The 19627-nt window shown below is 46.1% G+C and overlaps 1 protein-coding gene across 2 annotated transcripts in view; it reads right to left on the bottom strand.

The window, feature by feature from the left end:
- NXPH4 (neurexophilin 4) overlaps positions 1-19627 on the bottom strand; it is an 80492-nt gene that overhangs the window by 48159 nt on the left and 12706 nt on the right. The window contains exon 2 of one of the 2 annotated variants that reach the window (XR_003705556.2): positions 14074-14695. The exons of the other annotated variant lie outside the window; for it this stretch is intronic. The gene's annotated coding sequence lies outside the window, so the exon portion shown is untranslated. Of the gene's footprint in view, positions 1-14073; positions 14696-19627 lie in introns of those variants that run through there. 2 annotated transcript variants of the gene reach the window in all.

The following is a 19627-nucleotide window of genomic DNA, read 5'->3' as shown; positions in this document are numbered from 1 at the left end:
TAAGGAGCCATTTGGTGCCAAGCTTATATATCTGAGTTTCTAATACTGCCTGGTATGCCCAGTGCTCATCTTCTGTGTGTTGGGTTTCTGTGAGAAGAGTCCTTACATACCTACCTTACATACACGAGGGAGTCATGGGTCATTTGACGTCCTCCCTTTCATGGAGGCCCCTACATGTGTCTGTTGGTATGATTGTAGGCCCCTGCTCACAGTTGCTCACAGCATGACCAGAAGATGCGTCAGTGGTGGAAGAGAAGAAGCGCTATGCATGCGATGCCTTCACACATGCTTTCAACACAGGAAGGGGTTCAAGTGAATGTGAGACTGCATGTTGACTGCAGGACAGGTGAATAGTGGGTTGGGATCAGGCTGGAAAAAGTATTTCAAATTTCTAGGAGCTAGTTTTGTAGACAGCTGAAAAAAAATATTTTAGGCCACAATCCCAGACAGTCATTTGTACAGATACGGGTAGATGTGTTTGTACAGCTAGAGGCATTTTCTGAGTTTTTACTGCAACTGATTACCCGGATGAAAAGGCAAGCCAATTTTAAATATAGTCAGCTCATCCAACCTTCCAGGTGATGAGTTGCAGTAAAAAAAAAATACAGAAACACCTCCAGCGGAAGACTCTTCTCTCTACCTATGTTTGAGGCCTATACAGATTAAATCTCTACTGTGTTGCACTTGTTGCAAGGCGTCTGATTGGTTAAACTGGCGTGGTGTCACAGAATGTGCTTGAACATTCCAACTGTTCAGGGCACAAAGTGGTCAGAAACAGGCCGGCTTCTGTGATAACGGATAGCTGAGAGTGTAATCTACCATTAAAACCTCACACATGTCCCATGGAAGAAGGAACAGACTAAAAAATTATAAAGCTGGCAGGCAAATTCTAGGTTATAGGGAACCTAAGAGTTAGGAGGGTCAAGAACAGTAACTGAAAGATTGAAGAGGAGGAATAGGCAGCAGAACGAGATAGATGAACCTGCGAAGAAGAGTCAGAGAAAGGCAGAGGCATGGAAAAAAGGCTTAGGGACAACAAGCCAAACAACAACATGGCTTAAGGTCTATGGGTCTATTGAGAGGGCTCTTGTGTGCCTTAACCACCTTGCAGCATGTAAGGGCTTCTGCCATCATTGCAAATTGTGACCCAGCAAAGAAAAGACAGTAATGAAATCCAAGAGAACCTGGCATAGTTTGCATGCAATTCTAAGACAAACTATAGCTTAATTAGCAAATGTACAGCTGCACAAAGCAGAAATTGTGACCTCTTCCCGCCTCTCCTCATTGTGCTGCTGCCATGCTACCCAGACCTGAACCATGGTTTGGCTTAGCACTGCAAGCCAATCTGGGCTTGTGGTCTGTTTTGTTCCAAACAGACAAAAAGTTATAGCCGAGGTTTGTTGTTGGCAAACTGCTCATGGGTTGGGAGAGACAAACCATGAACCTAGATTCAGACATAATACCAAGCCAAACCATGGCTTGGCTTCATGTCCTAGGACTGGAGGAAGAGTGAAGCGGTTGCTTTCTTTCTGTGCATCCACCTGCTTGCTTGTTCAGGCTGTCCGGGATTTCTTAGATGTATAATGCTTCCCTAGGGAATGCCTACCTCATACTTCAAGAACTGCTGGGATGGGAGAATGTCCAGATGAGATCTACCCACTCTGCTGATTCAAGAGCTTTAGTGTTAAACTGGGGACACCACACACACAAAATGAGGTCCCATGCTGCTGTATGGTGTTGTGCATGATATTATGTTACTGAATTTAACTGGGGGCCAATGAGACTGCAATCCTTGATGCTCCCATATATTAAAAACTTGGAATGACCAAAGCCTATGGACTCTGACCCATGTCACTTCCCCTTATGAACATTTATAAATGGGCACAATAAATACACCACATGACCCATGGTGCCATACATATTCTGCTTTTTTGCATTTCCTCATTCAAGCATCTGGTATGGGCATCTGATTAAGTTATTTATTATAGGCACACTGAGATGTGTCTGGAGAGAGGGAGGTGGCTTTCTGGTTGATATGAAGGCCAGCCAATCAGAGCTGATCACAGCCTTGCTCTAAGAGAGGGGAAAGCTGCTTTATGGTTGATTGATACAGAACTGGCCTATTAGTCCTGTGCAAACCCAGCTTCTCCTGGCTTATTTATTTATTGTTATTCAATTCAGTTGTATCTACTGTGCCACATGGATTGCATTTACCAAGGACAATCTCTTGGGTGGGAGACAGCTGTCCTTGCCTCTAATTACCTTTGGGGGAGACCTCAGGATGCTATTTTTTAAATTTTAAAAAAAACCTGTGTCAATTGCTAGAGTTACCACCTAGAGTTTCTAGAAGTCAAAAGCTCAATCCTATGTATGTCTACTCAGAAGTAAGTCCCACTGAGTTCAACAGGGCTTATTCCCAGGCAAAGTGGAATAGGATTGCAGCAATCCAATCTACATTAATCTGGGAGTAAGTCCCACTCAGTACGTCATACTTCTCAGTAGGCATGCATAGGATTTCCACCTCACTCCAACCAGGTCACCTCCACATGATGTTGAACCTCATCTTCCACCACCCCTAGTCTGCATGGCCCCTAGTCAGGGATGATGGGAGATGTAGTCCAAAACATCTGAAAAACACCAGTTTGTTCAAGTTTCTCTTAAGCTGTACACCTCTGAAGGAGTTGGGGGGCTGGGCAATGCATATTTCAAGCAAGAAAAATGCATGCATATGTAGACCCCAAATACCAGTGTGCTCCTTCCCTTCCTTCCATTTCTCTTGCTTATCGAGAAATTAAAGGTTGCTAAAAGTGTTGAGAAAATTGCAAAGATCAAACTGGTATGGTCTATTCACACTCCTTCAGAAGTGAATGCAGGAGAATCTGGCAGAATGAATGGGCAGCCTGGAGAGCAACTATATGTATAATGACAAGTAGCTAACTAGGAGATAAGTCAGTGTTTGGGGATGTGTGAACAGAACTGTTACAAGTAGACAAGAATAACCCCATTTTAAACTATGAAATGTTGAAAGGCCACCCACGTATTCCTCTGGTCTGCCAAGTGGACTAGCAGTGACTAGTAGGGGCATAATCAATGCATCAAAACTCCAGTGGAATCCCAGAGTGTTCCTAGAAAGACACAGCACAGATATGGAACGGCAGAGTAACTTGCAAGCGGAGCCTTCAGCATCAGATCAGGAGAAAGGAGGATGAGTCCACGATGAGGACAGCAAATAGCTGTAGGTGGTTGGGATCGAGGCACACGAACACAGAATCCCCTAAAGCCAAGGCAGAAGGCAGCAGGCAGCTTCTGGGAAAGCAGACCTTATCCATCGCTTTATCCCCGGCAGCAGTGAGATCGATAGAGGCTCATCACTTCGAAATCTCCACGCCGCTCTCTCCTTTGAGCGCACGCCTTGGCAGGTTATTAAGACTTCTTATTATTCCCTTGTAAGAACACAACCAGGCTGCGGCCCGGCTCATCCTCGCCTGTGAGGCTGGGGGGTTAATCCCCCCTGGGCTAGATTCCCTACCCTGAGAGCCAAGCAGCCTAGACTTGGCTGATTAGCAGGAGCAAAAAAATGTGAGCTTGCTACTTTCCAACAATCTCTCTCCTCCAAGGAACAGCCGCAGTTGTAGGATGGAGCTACTACAGCTCTAACATAGTGGGGAAGGAATATGGGAAAGCAGCCATAGTGGGGCAGAATACTTTCCTATGCACACTTACTTGGGGTTAAGTCCCACTGAACTCAGTGGGAAGCAGTTCTGAGCAGGGATTTATGAGGGAATGAGTGGTAAACTATCTGGGCTCTGGCCTGAACTGAGCAAGTAGCCTTGGGCAAACCTCAGCACACATACCTGTCTGAAACTTGATCCTGCAAGTGGGAACATAAGAAGCTGCCTTGTACCAATTAAGGCCATTGGTTCATCTAGGTCAGTTTTTGTCTGCATTGACAAGCAGCTTTCACACAGGGGATATTCCTAGCCCCACCTGGAGATGCCAGGAAATGAACCCGGACCCTTTTGTTCGCAATGTGCGCTTTACCATGGAGCCATAGGCTTCCCAAGAGGCATCTAGGTGACCACTGCAGGAACCCAGAGGCTGGCCTTGGTAGGTCTTTGGTCTGGTCCAGAAGCGCTCTTCTTAAAAAACCGCCAGTGGGAGAGGGAGGACAATACTGATCTGCTTTAAAGGTAAAGGTACAGCTCCTGGTACAGCAAACTAAATATGACATAATAGGAATCACTGAAACCTGGTGGGATAAATCCCACGATTGGAATGTAATAATGGAGGGATACAATCTATTTCAAAGAAACAGACCAGACAAGAAAGGAGGAGGAGTGGCGTTATATGTCAGGGATGTGTATACCTGTGAAGAGATCCAAGATTTAGAACCTCAAAGCCAAAGTGAGAGCATTTGGGTCAAAATTAAGGGAGAGAAGAATAACAGTGACCTCATTGTGGGAGTTTACTATAGATCCCCAAGCCAAACGGAGGACATAGATGATGCCTTCCTGGATCAGATGGCCAAGCATGCAAAAGGAAGGGAGATAGTAGTAATGGGGGACTTCAATTACCCGGATATTTGTTGGATGTCAAACTCAGCCAAGAGCATAAGGTCAAACAGATTCCTCACTGCCCTTGCAGACAACTTCATTGTCCAGAAAGTGGGAGAAGCAACAAGAGGAACAGCCATTTTAGATCTGGTCCTAACCAATGTTGATGACCTGGTTAGTGGGGTAGAAGTGGAAGGATCATTAGGCGCGAGTGATCATGCTCTTCTGAAGTTTACTATACAGCGGAAAGGAGCAGCCAAGCATACTAGGACTCAATTTCTCGACTTTAAGAAAGCCGACTTCATAAAGCTTAGGGAAGTGCTGGGTGAGATCCCATGGACAGTAATACTAAAAGGAAAGGGAGTTCAAGATGGCTGGGAGTTTGTTAAGAGGGAGATAGTAAAAGCACAACTTCAGACAACACCAATGAGACGGAAACATGGAAGGTGCCTAAAGAAGCCAGGGTGGCTATCTAAAGAACTTTTAACTGAGTTAAGATTAAAAAAGGATGTGTACAAAAAATGGAAAAGGGGGGAAACCACCAAAGAGGAATTCAAACAAATAGCCAGCACGTGTAGACACAAAGTCAGAAAAGCTAAAGCACAAAATGAACTCAGGCTTGCTAGAGAGGTTAAAAGCAACAAAAAAGCCTTTTATGGGTATGTTCGTAGCAAAAGGAAGAACAAAGAAACCGTGGGGTCACTCAGAGGAGAAGATGGTGAAATGCAAACAGGGGACACAGAAAGGGCTGAACTCCTCAACGCCTTCTTTGCCTCAGTCTTCTCCGATAAAGAAAACAATGCCCGACCTGAAGAATTTGGAGCAAATGATTCAGCAGAGGAAACACAGCCCAGAATAACTAAGGAGATAGCACAAGAATACTTGGCTAGTCTAGATGTATTCAAGTCTCCAGGGCCAGATGAACTGCATCCAAGAGTATTAAAAGAACTGGCAGATGTGATTTCAGAACCACTGGCAGTCATCTTTGAGAATTCCTGGAGAACAGGCGAAGTCCCGGCAGACTGGAGGAGGGCAAATGTTGTCCCTATTTTCAAAAAGGGGAAAAGAGAGGACCCAAATAATTACCGCCCAGTCAGTCTGACATCAATACCAGGGAAGATTCTGGAGCAGATCATTAAGCAAACAGTCTGTGAGCACCTAGAAAGGAATGCTGTGATCACCAATAGTCAGCATGGACTTCTGAAAAATAAGTCATGTCAGACTAACCTGATCTCGTTTTTTGACAGAATTACAAGCCTGGTAGATGAAGGGAACGCAGTGGATGTAGTCTACCTTGATTTCAGCAAGGCATTTGACAAGGTGCCCCATGATATTCTTGTAAAGAAGCTGGTAAAATGCGGTCTTGACTATGCTACCACTCAGTGGATTTGTAACTGGCTGACTGACCGAACCCAAAGGGTGCTCATCAATGGTTCCTCTTCATCCTGGAGAAGAGTGACTAGTGGGGTGCCACAGGGTTCTGTCTTGGGCCCGGTCTTATTCAACATCTTTATCAACGACTTGGATGATGGACTCAAGGGCATCCTGATCAAATTTGCAGATGACACCAAACTGGGAGGGGTGGCTAACACCCCAGAGGACAGGATCACACTTCAAAACGACCTTGACAGATTAGAGAACTGGGCCAAAACAAACAAGATGAATTTTAACAGGGAGAAATGTAAAGTATTGCACTTGGGCAAAAACATTGAGAGGCACAAATACAAGATGGGTGACACCTGGCTTGAGAGCAGTACATGTGAAAAGGATCTAGGAGTCTTGGTTGACCACAAACTTGACATGAGCCAACAGTGTGACGCGGCAGCTAAAAAAGCCAATGCAATTCTGGGCCTCATCAATAGGAGTATAGCATCTAGATCAAGGGAAGTAATAGTGCCACTGTATTCTGCTCTGGTCAGACCTCACCTGGAGTACTGTGTCCAGTTCTGGGCACCACAGTTCAAGAAGGACACTGACAAACTGGAATGTGTCCAGAGGAGGGCAACCAAAATGGTCAAAGGCCTGGAAATGATGCCTTATGAGGAACGGCTAAGGGAGCTGGGCATGTTTAGCCTGGAGAAGAGGAGGTTAAGGGGTGATATGATAGCCATGTTCAAATATATAAAAGGATGTCACATAGAGGAGGGAGAAAGGCTGTTTTCTGCTGCTCCAGAGAAGCGGACACGGAGCAATGGATCCAAACTACAAGAAAGAAGATTCCACCTAAACATTAGGAAGAACTTCCTGACAGTAAGAGCTGTTCGACAGTGGAATTTGCTGCCAAGGAGTGTGGTGGAGTCTCCTTCTTTGGAGGTCTTTAAGCAGAGGCTTGACAACCATATGTCAGGAGTGCTCTGATGGTGTTTCCTGCTTGGCAGGGGGTTGGACTCGATGGCCCTTGTGGTCTCTTCCAACTCTATGATTCTATGATTCTATGATTCTATGATTCTATGATTCTATGATTCTAAAGGGACCCCTGACCGTTAGGTCCAGTTGCGGACAACTCTGGGGTTGCGCGCTCATCTCGTTCTATAGGCCAAGGGAGCAGGTGTTTGTCTGCAGACAGCTTCTGGGCCATGTGGCCAGCATGACTAAGCCACTTCTCGCGAACCAGAGCAGCACACGGAAACGCCATTTACCTTCCCGCCTATTTATCTACTTACATTTGATGCGCTTTTGAACTGCTAGGTGGGCAAGAGCTGGGACCGAACAACGGGAGCTCACTCCATCGCGGAGATTCGAACCGCAGACCTTCCGATCGACAAGTCCTAGGCTCTGTGGTTTAGACCACAGCGCCACCCGTCTGCTTTACAGGGTATTATAAGGAACACTAAGACTACTGAAAGCCTATGTACGGTAAATGCTGTACTTAAACAGCACACACCATCCAGTAGCAAAAATAACAAGGTAGGGTCAAATTTTCACCTTAGTCTTAGAAACAGCCTTCTATGATGATGCTCACAGCCCCTTTCCTGCAGCAGCTTCTTATAAGACTTCCAAAAGCAAAAGGTGAGGTAGCAAAAGGCTCACTCCCCAGCATCCCCACAGGTAGAGCTGGGACTGTCCCCCATCTGAAAGCCTTGAGAGCTACTGCCAGTCAATGTAGACAATGCTGACCTAGATAAACCACTAGCCTGACTATGATTTTATGTTTCTCATAGCCAGCTGGCCACCCAGCTCCAACAATGACCCTGTTAACCCAAGGACCGTTGGGGGAAGAGTTCCATACACAAGTTCCAATTTTGGGGGATGCAATGGGAAAGCTCTCCATTGACTTGCCATGAGAGAGCCATAGATCCATGTGAAAAACAGACACTACTTGGAATCACTTTGATTGGAGTGCACTGGGAAAATAGCTAGCTGGGATTTAAAGCCAGACCTGCACACCCTACCAGTGTCCCTATTTTCCAGGGACCTCCCTGGTTTAGAGAAGCAGTCCCAGTTTCTGATTTGATCCCGGAATGTCCCGCTTTTCCTTAGGACATCCCTATTTTCATTTGAGAAATGTTGGAGGTTGTGGAATTACCGAATGCCCGAGCAATCTGAAGGCAATCTTGTATAGGGAAGGGGTTTTTTTATATAAAAAAAGTTTTATGCTTTATTATGTTTATATATATATTGGAAGCTGCCCAGAGTGGCTGGGGCAACCCAGAAAGATGTGTGGGGTATAAATAGTAAAATTATCATTATGGAATGGGACGTCCCTATTTTCATCAGAGAAATGTTGGAGGGTATGGACCTGCCCATTAAAGCAAAAGATTCCCCCTCCCACCCAGGTCAGCTTGGTTCTATTTCTCAGGGGAGAAAAATAGCTAACAATCACAGAGCCACTCAGAAGTTTGGGGGTCCAGATCAGCCTCGTTAATGGCACCATCTGACTTGGAAACATGAAGAGGGTTGTACTAGATGGCCTTCGAGGTCCCTTCCTACTCTACAATCCTATGGTTCTATGAGACCCTTCTCTGAATATTGAGCCACCTTGTAATTTGGGGTACACATAGAGCTGATACAGACCTCAACTAAATGCCTCAGGCAGACCCTGGTAGGGCAATGCCACCTGCCTGGCAAGGGTTTGTTCTGCTTTGGCACAGAACCCGAATGTGGAGCTGCAGAAACACCACGAAGAAGAAGAACTAGAAAACAGAATGCCTTAGGAAGATGCCTTATAGCAGCCCTCAGCAGCTCAAGTACTGCTGGCACTGAATGGTCCTGTGTCTCCAGGGTCTCAGACTAGGGAGATTCAAAATCCTGCCTGATGGTGCCAGAGGTTGAACCAGGAACCTTCTGCATGCACAGCAAATACTCTGCCACCAAGAAGAAGAAGAAGAGTTTGGATTTGATATCCTGCCTTTCACTCCCTTTCAGGAGTCTCAAAGCGGCTAACATTCTCCTTTCCCTTCCTCCCCCACAACAAACACTCTGTGAGGTGAGTGGGGCAGAGAGACTTCAGAGAAGTGTGACTGGCCCAAGGTCACCCAGCAGCTGCATGTGGAGGAGCGGAGACACGAACCCGGTTCCCCAGATTACGAGACTACCGCTCTTAACCACTACACCACACTGGCTCTCTAGTGTGGGCCTTCCCTTCGCTCCTTCTCTTCCTTTACTCCTCTACTCCATGCACCACACATAAAGCAGGGAAAGGAAAGTGGTTTGGGATGCACCATGGCTCACCCCCAGCTCAGGGCACCAAACAGAGGCCTGACTCCCAGGCGGGTGTTTCCTTTTGGAAAGCAAAAGTTTTGTCTGCTGCCATGGGGGAAATGAAATGTCTCGACGCTCCCCGTTTCTCCATCGTTGCCACCACCGGCCCCACCATTTCGCTTTATTATTGCAATAAATGTAGCCATAAAAGTGGCAAGTATCATATACTCAAGGAGATCAGTGCGACGGAGCTATGGAAATGTAATTTCGAGTGTGCCCAGGAAATTTTATAAGATCTTATCGGGAAGGGTCATAAATTGCATTTCCAAGTTCCCTTTCCCCCCGCCACGCTGCACGCCCCTTGATTTGTATGAGAGCCGATTGCTGGTGGCACATAAGGTCAGACGTCGGAATGAAAAAGTGGGGCATCAGAGGGTGGCGATGGGAGCAAAGGCCTCCCCAGGCTCCCCAAGTAATTCCAAGAAGGGGAAAGCTTGAAATAACAAGGACCTTCCCTGCTCCCAGAACACACAAACAATATTGGTGAACGTACAGAAAACAGCCACAGGCCATCCCACCTCGGTTGCTCCCCAAAACAGCAGGAGGCTGTCTTTGTGGAGTCTCAGGGCCACCCCTGGCCCTCAACTCCTCTGGCCATCTTCAGTCCCAGGATTGCTATTCCCCTCCCCCATACCATGTTTGCCTACCCAATTGATTTCGTTCAGCTACATCCGCTTTAAAGAGTTAAACAAAACAAACAGCAGCCCCACTGCATCTTAAAGGCCCTCTAGGGAGAGAGTTGATTCGCTTGGCTCAGGTGGGACAATATATTATTTGCACACCCTCTCTATCTACATAACCCTGCTCTCTCCTGGGGCCACGGGAGGGAGAGCAGGAACACACACCGTGTGAGAAATATTGCTAAAAAAGAAATCAAAGCAGAGGCACCAGCAGGGATGATTTGTTTTGTGGACAAGTACAGTCAGACAAAGATGACTGAGCTGGAAGAAAAGGGAGAGCAAGACTTTGGGGGAAGCAAGGCAGGTCAACAGTGATGATGTCCTGTTCTTCTCTCTGTTCAGTTCCCGGAATGAGCAGGGCGAGTACAGAGGGGCTGCCAATGGTAGCTGGAAGCGAACCTCCCCCCCCCCCCCCGGGATGTTCCAAAGATTAAAATGGAAGAGGCCTGCAGTGATGAGAGTTGGAAGAAAAGATGCTCTTCTTCATTTTTATTTCTGCTTTAGATTTCCATACAGCCTTTATATCGGTGACTCAGAAAAAGTTGCTGTAATAAACTACCCAAAATGTCCTTTGAAGCATTAGAAGGCTGAAAGTCCAACCTCTCTCACAATGCTGGGGGGGGGGGGGGGGGGGCAAATCCAAAGCATCCATCACTTGCCCAGATCCACTCATTCCCATTCATCTCGACCAGAGAAGTCAACTCCCACCAAACAAATGCACCAAGTCACATCTCACTCCCGACATTATGTGGGGTAAAAACATGCCCTTCCTGCCCTCACACTGCCTAGCCTAAGGTCCTTCCTGAGTGCCAGGGTAGTAGAGCAGGTATAGAGAACCTGCAGCATGCCAGACATTGTTGGACTCTAACTTCCACCAGCCCCAGCCAGCATGGCTAGTGGTGAGGGATGATAGCAGTTGGAAGTCCAGCAACATCTGGAGAGCTACAGTGTCCTCCATAGTGGATGAATTACAAGTGGAGAGGTCCACAGTCCAAACCTTGGCTCACCCCAGGAACCCAATCGGTGGTCTTAGGCAAGCTGCTGTCCCTCAGCAGGTGCCCCTAGGCATTCTATAATACGGAAGGAATTGTATTGGGCTACCTTACGGGATTCCTGTTAAGATGACTGAAATCATGTACACTTTGGAATAGTGATCCATAAAATTTAAGCACTATTACCAGTTTGTTTTTCAATTCCTTTCCCCTCCCTAGCCTTTAATATAGGAATCAACAGATACTGAAATGGAACATGTGATACTGAGGCATTAATTTCTCTGTGCATCCGTTCTCCAATCTGGAGACTGGGGATACAGGGAGTCTTCTGATAACTGCTCAGTAGAAGGCAATATAGTCCCTGAAAAGGCATCACAATGGAAAAAGTCTCCAATCAAAGCAACAGAAGGTGAAGGGGTACCATGCACCTTTCAGAACCTTGTTCCTTCGAGCAGCATTTTTGGGGGGCCAAGGCAGCCTCTACTTTTGCTTCAGAGATGGAGCCATTTATATCTAGTGCCTTCCAACCATTAGCTGGGACCCTAATGGGGCCATTAAACTGTTTAACATGTTCAGACATGACATTAATGGAGGTCACAGAGTTACCTTTAGATATTCTGCTCTTCTGTTTATTACCCATTAAAAACCACGCAGTGCTCCAGTACTCCAGTTTAAAAAAAGAGAAAGGAGCAACATTTGCAGCAGACAGATGCTTGCAGAAATGCAGGAGCACTGTTCACATTAAATATGGTGTGTCACTGGTGTAACGTGGCTTATTTGGGCAGCTGGGTGGTATTGGCATTAAACATACCATAGAAACGTCTCTCGCCCCAGTGAAATGGATGAGAGTTGTTAGTACGCAGTCGTACTTGTGCAAAATCTCTCATTTTAGTAGGGCTTGGAGGCAAGAGTCATGAATTACTGGATGTGAGAAATTTGAGTGCGCTTGCATGCATATAACAATGCATTTTGTAAGATGCTACAGGAACAGTTCCACTGTTGGCTGCTGTTTCCCTATGGCTCCATCCCATGAGACTCTAATAGCATCAATGGGTGGGAGCAGTCAATTGGGAAGATCTGCCATAATTAGTTCCCTTGCTAGCCAGCAGCATACCCCACGCCACTCCTGTAATTTAGGAACCACCCTTTGACTCTTGACCCTGGAAGTATCATGTTCAAACCTCAGCTTAGCTGTGGACTCGTCAACCTCCCTTTTGCCCTCTGAAAAATGAAAACTTCACTGGATCCACTCTGGGCTACTGAACAAGTATTTAATGAGCACTGGGTAACCCCTGCTTAAGTTTGTGGCAACCCAATTATTGCAAAAAGAAAGAAAGACGTTGTTAGTGGAGGGTGTTCAGATTATATTTTGGTCTCTCTGTGCTTGTTCAGCCTCGCTGCTGATAGTGGCATAGAGACCTTTCCCAGGGTCCAGAGAATAGTCTGAAGACACACAATGCAGCTGTACCTCGGGATGCGAACGGGATCCATTCCGGAGCCCCGTTCGCATCCCAAACGGAATGCAAGACGCAACGGCGCGTCTGCGCATGTCGTGTTTCACCGCTGCATCCTTCTTGGCCGCCCTCTGGCAGCTGGGGGGGGACGCAGCAGCTCAGCGTGCTAAGAGCCCAGTCCTGAGTCGCGCTGCTTTTGGGAGTGGCACACTGGGCTCTGGGACTTGTGCTTCACCTTGGGCACCCTGCCCCCCCCCCCAGCTACACTAGCGCATAGGGTTATCAAAAATTTCAAAAGTAGGGGGTCCATGGCTTGGCTTTTGGAAAATAGGGGGTCCTCAGCAATTAGCTAATTGGGAACCACTGTCCTAGAGTACTTCTGCTATGGGGCAGCTATATAAATTTAGTAGGCAAACAAATAAGGGGAAAGCAAAATGTCACTTAGATCTGAAATATTTCCCTTGAAGCTTTAATTTGTTTTATTCTGGATTGATTTGATGTTTCAATGTGTTGTATACTGCTTTGAGATCTTTTTTCTTTTAAATATAAAGTGGTATAAAGGTCAAGGTAAAGGGACCGCTGACCGTTAGGTCCAGTCACGGAAGACTCTGGGGTTGCAGCGCTCATCTCGCTTTACTGGCCAAGGGAGCCAGCATTTGTCCGCAGACAGCTTCTGGGTCATGTGGCCAGCATGACTAAGCCGCTTCTGGCGAACCAGAGCAGCGAACGAAACGCTGTTTAGCTTCCCGCCAGAGTGGTACCTATTTATCTACTTGCACTTTGACATGCTTTCGAACTGCTAAGTTGGCAGGAGCTGGGACCGAGCAACGGGAGCTCACCCCGTAGCAGGGATTTGAACCGCCAACCTTCTGATCGGCAAGCCTTATAAAGCGGTATAGTGAATAAATAATAATAATAATAATAATAATAATAATAATAATAATAATAATAATAATATCCATTGCAAATAAAATGGTGCCTAGGTATTCCGTTGTGACGACTGCAACCTCTGTTTAAGGTGGCCTTTGGTGATTAGCTTATATATCTGAGTTTCTAACACTGGATGTGGGTCCCTGGAGTGGAAGGGGTTGGTTCCTGGGGGTGGGGTGGTCAGGCTTCACAGGTAAAGACTCCAGGGGTCTCTTTAGGCCCTGGGTGAGTTTCTGCCATCTTTGTTTCTGGTTATGCTGGCCTGGTGGATCTGGTCACCCACTTCTGTTCCAAGTCAGAGCCCAGGCTGCTGCTTGGGGTGACAAATTAAATCTCCCCTTACAGATTTTCCTCAGAGCTGCTGCTCTTGGGATTTGGATTTGATCTCTCTGAATCATACCTTATTCAGAGAGCTAAATCATCTGTATTTTAAGAATCTCGTGGTTGAGACAGATGTTTTCCCTCTTTTTTCTCAAAGGCTTTTCCTTTGACAAACTTAATTTGTCAGTCTTATTATTTATTAGAATTCTTGCCCACCCTTCACCGTAAGTTCCCAGGGAGTGCTGCAACAACTTTAAAATGCAGTATTAAAATAGTTGTGGTTTTTTTTTAATTACAGTCAAGGTAATAGGGTGGGCCCTACATATGTACATATGTATATATAAAGCTGGGGTAAAGATGTGCATCTTCAGCATTCAACAAAAACTACATAAAGAAGACACATTCCCACCCTCACAAAATTCAAGAGAGCTTTATTAAAACAGACATGCACAATGACCTAGTGGAGCATAGACTTTCTGTGACTGTGATATAGATGTAGATACGTGTGTGTGTGTGTGTGTGTGTGTGTGTGTGTGTGTGTCTATATATATATATATATATATATATATATATATATGGCAGATGTTCTTCTGCCCTTCAGGGGAGCGAAAGAAATTAAAAAGTATTTGTCCACTGTGAGTGCTAACTGTGTGAGTTCAGCTGCCTGCGACCAGCACTGAAGGAGGGATTAGAGATAAAGAGACAGCCGGTCCACCATGGGACAGTTCCCCCCTCCCACCCCCAAAACCCCTCAAGAGCTGAAGCAGCAGCTTTTATAGCATCCCCACAACAGGCCCTGGGAGGAAGAAGGGGGAAATTAATTCCAATCCTAGAGTGAGCCTTGGCGGCTCTTAATAGCCGAGATTGCAGTCCCGGTGCTCATTTGCCGAATGGCTTTTCGCCCGGCGATCCGGGGGTTGATTATTTCTTTAGCATCAATCCAGTCGGGCGCGGAGAAAAGTTTTCATCTTCTCGGGGCCATTTAGCCTTGGCAGCAGAGGAGGAATGCTGAACAGGGGAAGCGATTCGGCTGGGGTGGGGAGAGGAAAGGGCTTTTCGATCACCTACAAAGAAAAGAGACACGAACCATTTGTTCCCGGGGTCTCGCGCCAACGCTGGTGACCTTTAAAAACCTGTGTCGCCGACACATGAGGATTTGCTAAGGAGGGATAATATTTTGCCTTGAATGCTCATTTGTAGCAGATTATGGTGACGGGAGCGATAGGCGCATGGCAACGCAATCGTTGCAGGAGTTGGAAGGACTTCAGAGGCAATCTATCTCAGCCCTTTGCCGCAAAGCTGGATCAGCTAACACAGATATCATTCTCTGCAATCCACACCAGCAGCACACACTCAGGAACTACTAATGTCCTTAGAGAGGAAACAGCCAAGGATGGCTCATGTAAGTAAGCCAAGCTGGGTGTAACAGGGGAAGGCAAATGCACATCTTGCTTCACCACAGAGCAGCCGGTGTCCTTTCATTCTTTAGTCCCACAGCTCTAGTAAGCTGACATATACACCATAATTCAAAGCACATTTTTCACCCAAGGAATCCCAGGAACTATCGTTTTTAATGGTGCTGGGAACTGTAGTTCTGTGAGGGGTAAACTACAGTTCCCAGGATTCTTTTTGACAGGGAATATGCTTTAAATGTATGGTGGATACACAGCCCAGGTTTCTGCTGATGAACATTTTGCATTCAGCTTAAGTAAAATCAGTAGACTGTGCTTTGAAGTGGGTTCCTATCATCATGAACATTGGACACTCCCTCACCAACAAACACTGCAGCAATAGTCTTCTGTCCAAGGGATCCAGTATAGAAAGCCTTACAAGTGAGAGCCAGTATTGTGTGATGGCTAGCATTAGACTTAAGAGAGGAAAAACTGGGTTTAAATACATGCCACAAAAGTTTCTAAATGATTTGGGGTCAGTTACCATCTTCCAGTTTAACCTACTTCACAGGGCTGTTGTGTGAATATAATAGGGGAATCGTGTACAGTACTTCATCCTGAGTTCCCTAAAGTGAGGGTGGGCTAAGAATGTAAAATAAATAAATAACTAGGTTCAAAGCAGAATTCAGGGACACTTTGGAGAGGAGTGTTCAATATGATACTGTTGACTCTTCCTAGTTTAGTCCTCCAGTTAAACGCAGACATATATTTGGACATGGGTGTGATAGCCAGCCTGCAGCTTGAGCGTCACCACTCTCACCCATAGAGGGGTCCCATAGGCCTGGCACACTTGGGGGGCCCATAGAGCTACACACCCGCTTGTCTCTCCTGTTCTGCATTGCAGCCTTCTTTCTGGCTCAGCAGACTAACACAAATGGCTCAGAAGACAGGGGTTTGCATGTCTACTTTCATAATCAGTTAGCTTGCATGGCATTCTTCCACCATCTTACAACATCTTACATTCTTCGCAACATCTTACAACGTCAGAAACATTTACATAATATAGCACTGTTTCCAAATAATTCACAAACGCCATTTAAATACTTATGCGAACATTAACCAGAGCAACAGTTTGAGCCTGTTGCACACTTGCAAAAAATATTGGCCATTGTTAGCTTGGGGGATATCTTCCTCAACTGTGGGAGGTTTGCGGAGGAGAGGTAAAGCACAGGCATATTGCAAAGTCCTGCCCCTAACCACACTCCACTTCTTAATTTCTTGGCATTAAAGTTAGAACTTCACGAAAGAGGCACCAACCTTCCCACAATCTTTAAATCCAGCTGACTCTGACTACACAAAGATCCCAATTCTCTCCTGCATTAACCAGCATCCATGTGCAATACGGAAGGCTCAAATAGCTTTTAGCATTGTTTTTGGGAAACCTTCAGAAATACTAGCATGGCTGATATTATGAATCCATGGCAGAGGTAGGACTTGAACTCTGCTCTCTTGGAAACAAGTCTAAGGCCCACTTTATAGAGGCTCCTGGGGCAGCATGGAATATTCCTGCCTCCGCAGTTACTCCCTCTACAAGTTTTGGACATCTTTGACCATGAAGTTTTGCTTTATGGTGTTTGTGTAACAGAGAAGAAATACACTTCCCAAGGGAGTGTGGGCATTGTCTGTTACAAAGAAAAGCAAAAACAAAACAACCATGTGGACAGACATTTATTAATGTTCCTGGAATGATGTGGGAGAAACCACAGAAGCATCAGCAACCATATCGCTCCAGGTACAGATAAAGGAGCTCTAAACCCTCATCTGCACAGCGACACTTCTGAATAAGACAAGCTCGCATATGAACTTCCAGTGAATGCAAACTCAAAGAGCCCCCGCCCTCCATGGACACTCTGCTTACTGGCCACAACATCCTCTGTGTCTGTCAATCTCCTCCCACACCTCCTGATAACCTAGCTCTGACGGTGCCCCTCAGTTCTGACCTCCAGCCTCCCTGTTTATACTGATTCTTGCAATGCTCTCAAATATAATCAACCGCAAAGGGGGGGGGTGGTGGCAAAGGGAGAATATTTCATTCTTATTAAAAAGCAAGTGGCATTTGTCAGGAGAAGTCGGATTCTGCCCCAGTCTAGCCCCAGCTTCCCAGCCGCTGGTTCGTTTCTATTCCAGATGGATGTGCTGCGTCCTGCGATATGCGCAGCGCTTGTCTCGGGGTGGCAGACGGGGTCGTGTGCCTCCTTATTGAATTGCTCGCAGCCAAGGGTTTAAAGGCCGCAGCAGGGGGAGTGTTATTAAAAGGGAGGGAAATGAGTCATATTGGAAAGCTTCAATCTGAATTACAGTGTGTTTGTTCGGCAATATATTAGCTCTGGAGATGGCTGGAAAGAGACCAGCCAGCACTCCGGTCTCTTGGAGACAGCTTTTCAATCATGCATAGTTCCTAACATTAGCACCTCGACTACTGCTGTAAGATGGAGGAATCCAGGCAGTATGCAACACTCAGAAAATAAATTTAATATCGATTAAGAGCACTTCAGAAATAATTATTAGTTAGAGTTATAGTTCCTCCTGTACCCAGGACTGCTGTACACTCTGCCCACAAGCACACTTGGTCCAAATTTAGCACCAAGGAAACAGATTCTGCAAATGGAATAAATTATGCAAATTAGAGCATTTTCGCTCTCATTTGAATAATACATTCCATTTCTGTTTTCCATGAGGGGGCAATGAGCTCTGCAGCACTCACCACCTCTATTCTGCGGGAAGTCTCTTTAAACCCCTAACTTAATGTGTGAGATTTCCCCCAGTGGCACAATGGGTTAGTGCATCTGTTAACCACAAAGCTGGGGGTTCAAGCCCACCTAGGGATGGCTGTGGGGTTGGACTAGATGAGTCTTGGGGACATTTCCAACTCTACAATTCTATGATTTTACCTCATATGAGCTAGAAATGTTTAGCCCTGAGTGCTAGAAACTTGCTTTACTTTTTAAAGAGATTTCGCACAATGCTGAATTCTGCAAGAGATACCAAATTTGCTGCTTGCGGGGTGCATTCAGAGTTTCATGGAGCGGGCCCAGCCTTCCTCCACCTGCGGTTCATTCTCCAGATCTCATTCAGGCTCACAATAAGCTTGTTAAGCCACGATGATTCCAGTGTAGTAAGTGGGGGGCAGTAAATGAGGCATTTTCAGACAGAACTGAATGTACTTCTTGCACCTCCTGAGACTGTAACACTTACCATTGGCTAGAATGCACATGAGACTTAACAATGGCTCCCTTAGGGGACTTCCAGATGGGGGCTTAACGTCTCGATTTGATTGTTCTGATCAGCTTTTTCATGTGGGCAATTGGTATGCAAGTGTGGGCAAGTGTGGTATGCACAGTGAGCAGTGCTTGGTGGAATGTTCTTAGGGTGTATTTTCCGGTCCTGCACCTCCGTCTTCCTCTACCTCTTCCCATTCTGGGCATCCAAGCAGGTATTTTTGTACCTTTACACATTTAAATAATAACACACACACACCCCGAATCTGATGGCATTTTTACAAAATCGAAAAATGGTGCCGAGGTCTTGCACAGTTTTTAACACAGAGGTCTTCCATGTTATTAGTTTTTTTAAAACAAAAAGAGCTCCACTGTATGTACAGTATTGGCATTACATTAGCTGAAGTGATTCCCCACATGTACTGTGTGGAGATCTTGTAGTTGTAATAATAGTAATAATAATAATTTCTCAAATTCAGATGCGCCTTTGGCATGCAGGAGTTGGTGGAAACGGGCATTGTTTGGGCCACCAGAAGCAAAATGGCTTTGGTTGTGCTCAATTGAGCAGCAAACTGAAATAAGGGTGTTGAAGTACAGATCACTAAGCACTTATCTTTATGGCATGTTAGGAAGTAGGTTAAATCTACTCAGATTTAACTCAGGGTAAATCTACCCACCCCACCCCTGAATTACTGTCCCCCCTCTCCCAGTTAAGGAGATGCAATTTCTGAGAGAGGGGCAATGGTTTGTGGGGACCTGTACCAGGCAGGAGGCAAGAATCAGAGGCATGGGGAAGCTTCGGAGCTGGAAAGTGGAGCACAGGATGGGTCAGAAGAAGAGGAGAAGAAGGCAGGTCAGGCAAGGGAAGGTGCTTCTCCACCCTTTCCTGCACCACTCTCCCAGAACGAGGAGGGAATTGAAACGGGATGCACAGAGAAAGTTTCCATACAGGCACAGTCTCCAGCTGCAGGCACACAGCCCCTCGGAGGAAGGTGCATAAGCTGGTGGAGAGGGAATGGTCCCCCGTTGCTGCAACTACTCCATAGAATGCAGACCTGAGAATAGCTGCCTAGCCGGTCGGCCAATTGGTGCGAAGGGAGGATAGAACTTTTTTTATGTACGCCACAACAGCAGCAAGAATACTCATCGGAAAGTATTGGAAGACACAAGAATTACCCACCCGAGAAGAATGGCAGACGAAAGTGATGGACTATATGGAATTGGCTGAGATGACTGGCAGAATCCGGGACCAAGGAGAAGAGTCGGTGGAAGAAGATTGGAAAAAATTCAAAGTATATCTTCAAAAATATTGTAAAATTAAGGACTG

The sequence above is a fragment of the Podarcis muralis genome, chromosome 2, assembly GCF_964188315.1.
Source record: "Podarcis muralis chromosome 2, rPodMur119.hap1.1, whole genome shotgun sequence".
Classification (NCBI taxonomy): domain Eukaryota; kingdom Metazoa; phylum Chordata; class Lepidosauria; order Squamata; family Lacertidae; genus Podarcis; species Podarcis muralis.
Note: the sequence above shows the minus strand (reverse complement) of the source record. Positions and strands in the feature narration are given on the sequence as shown.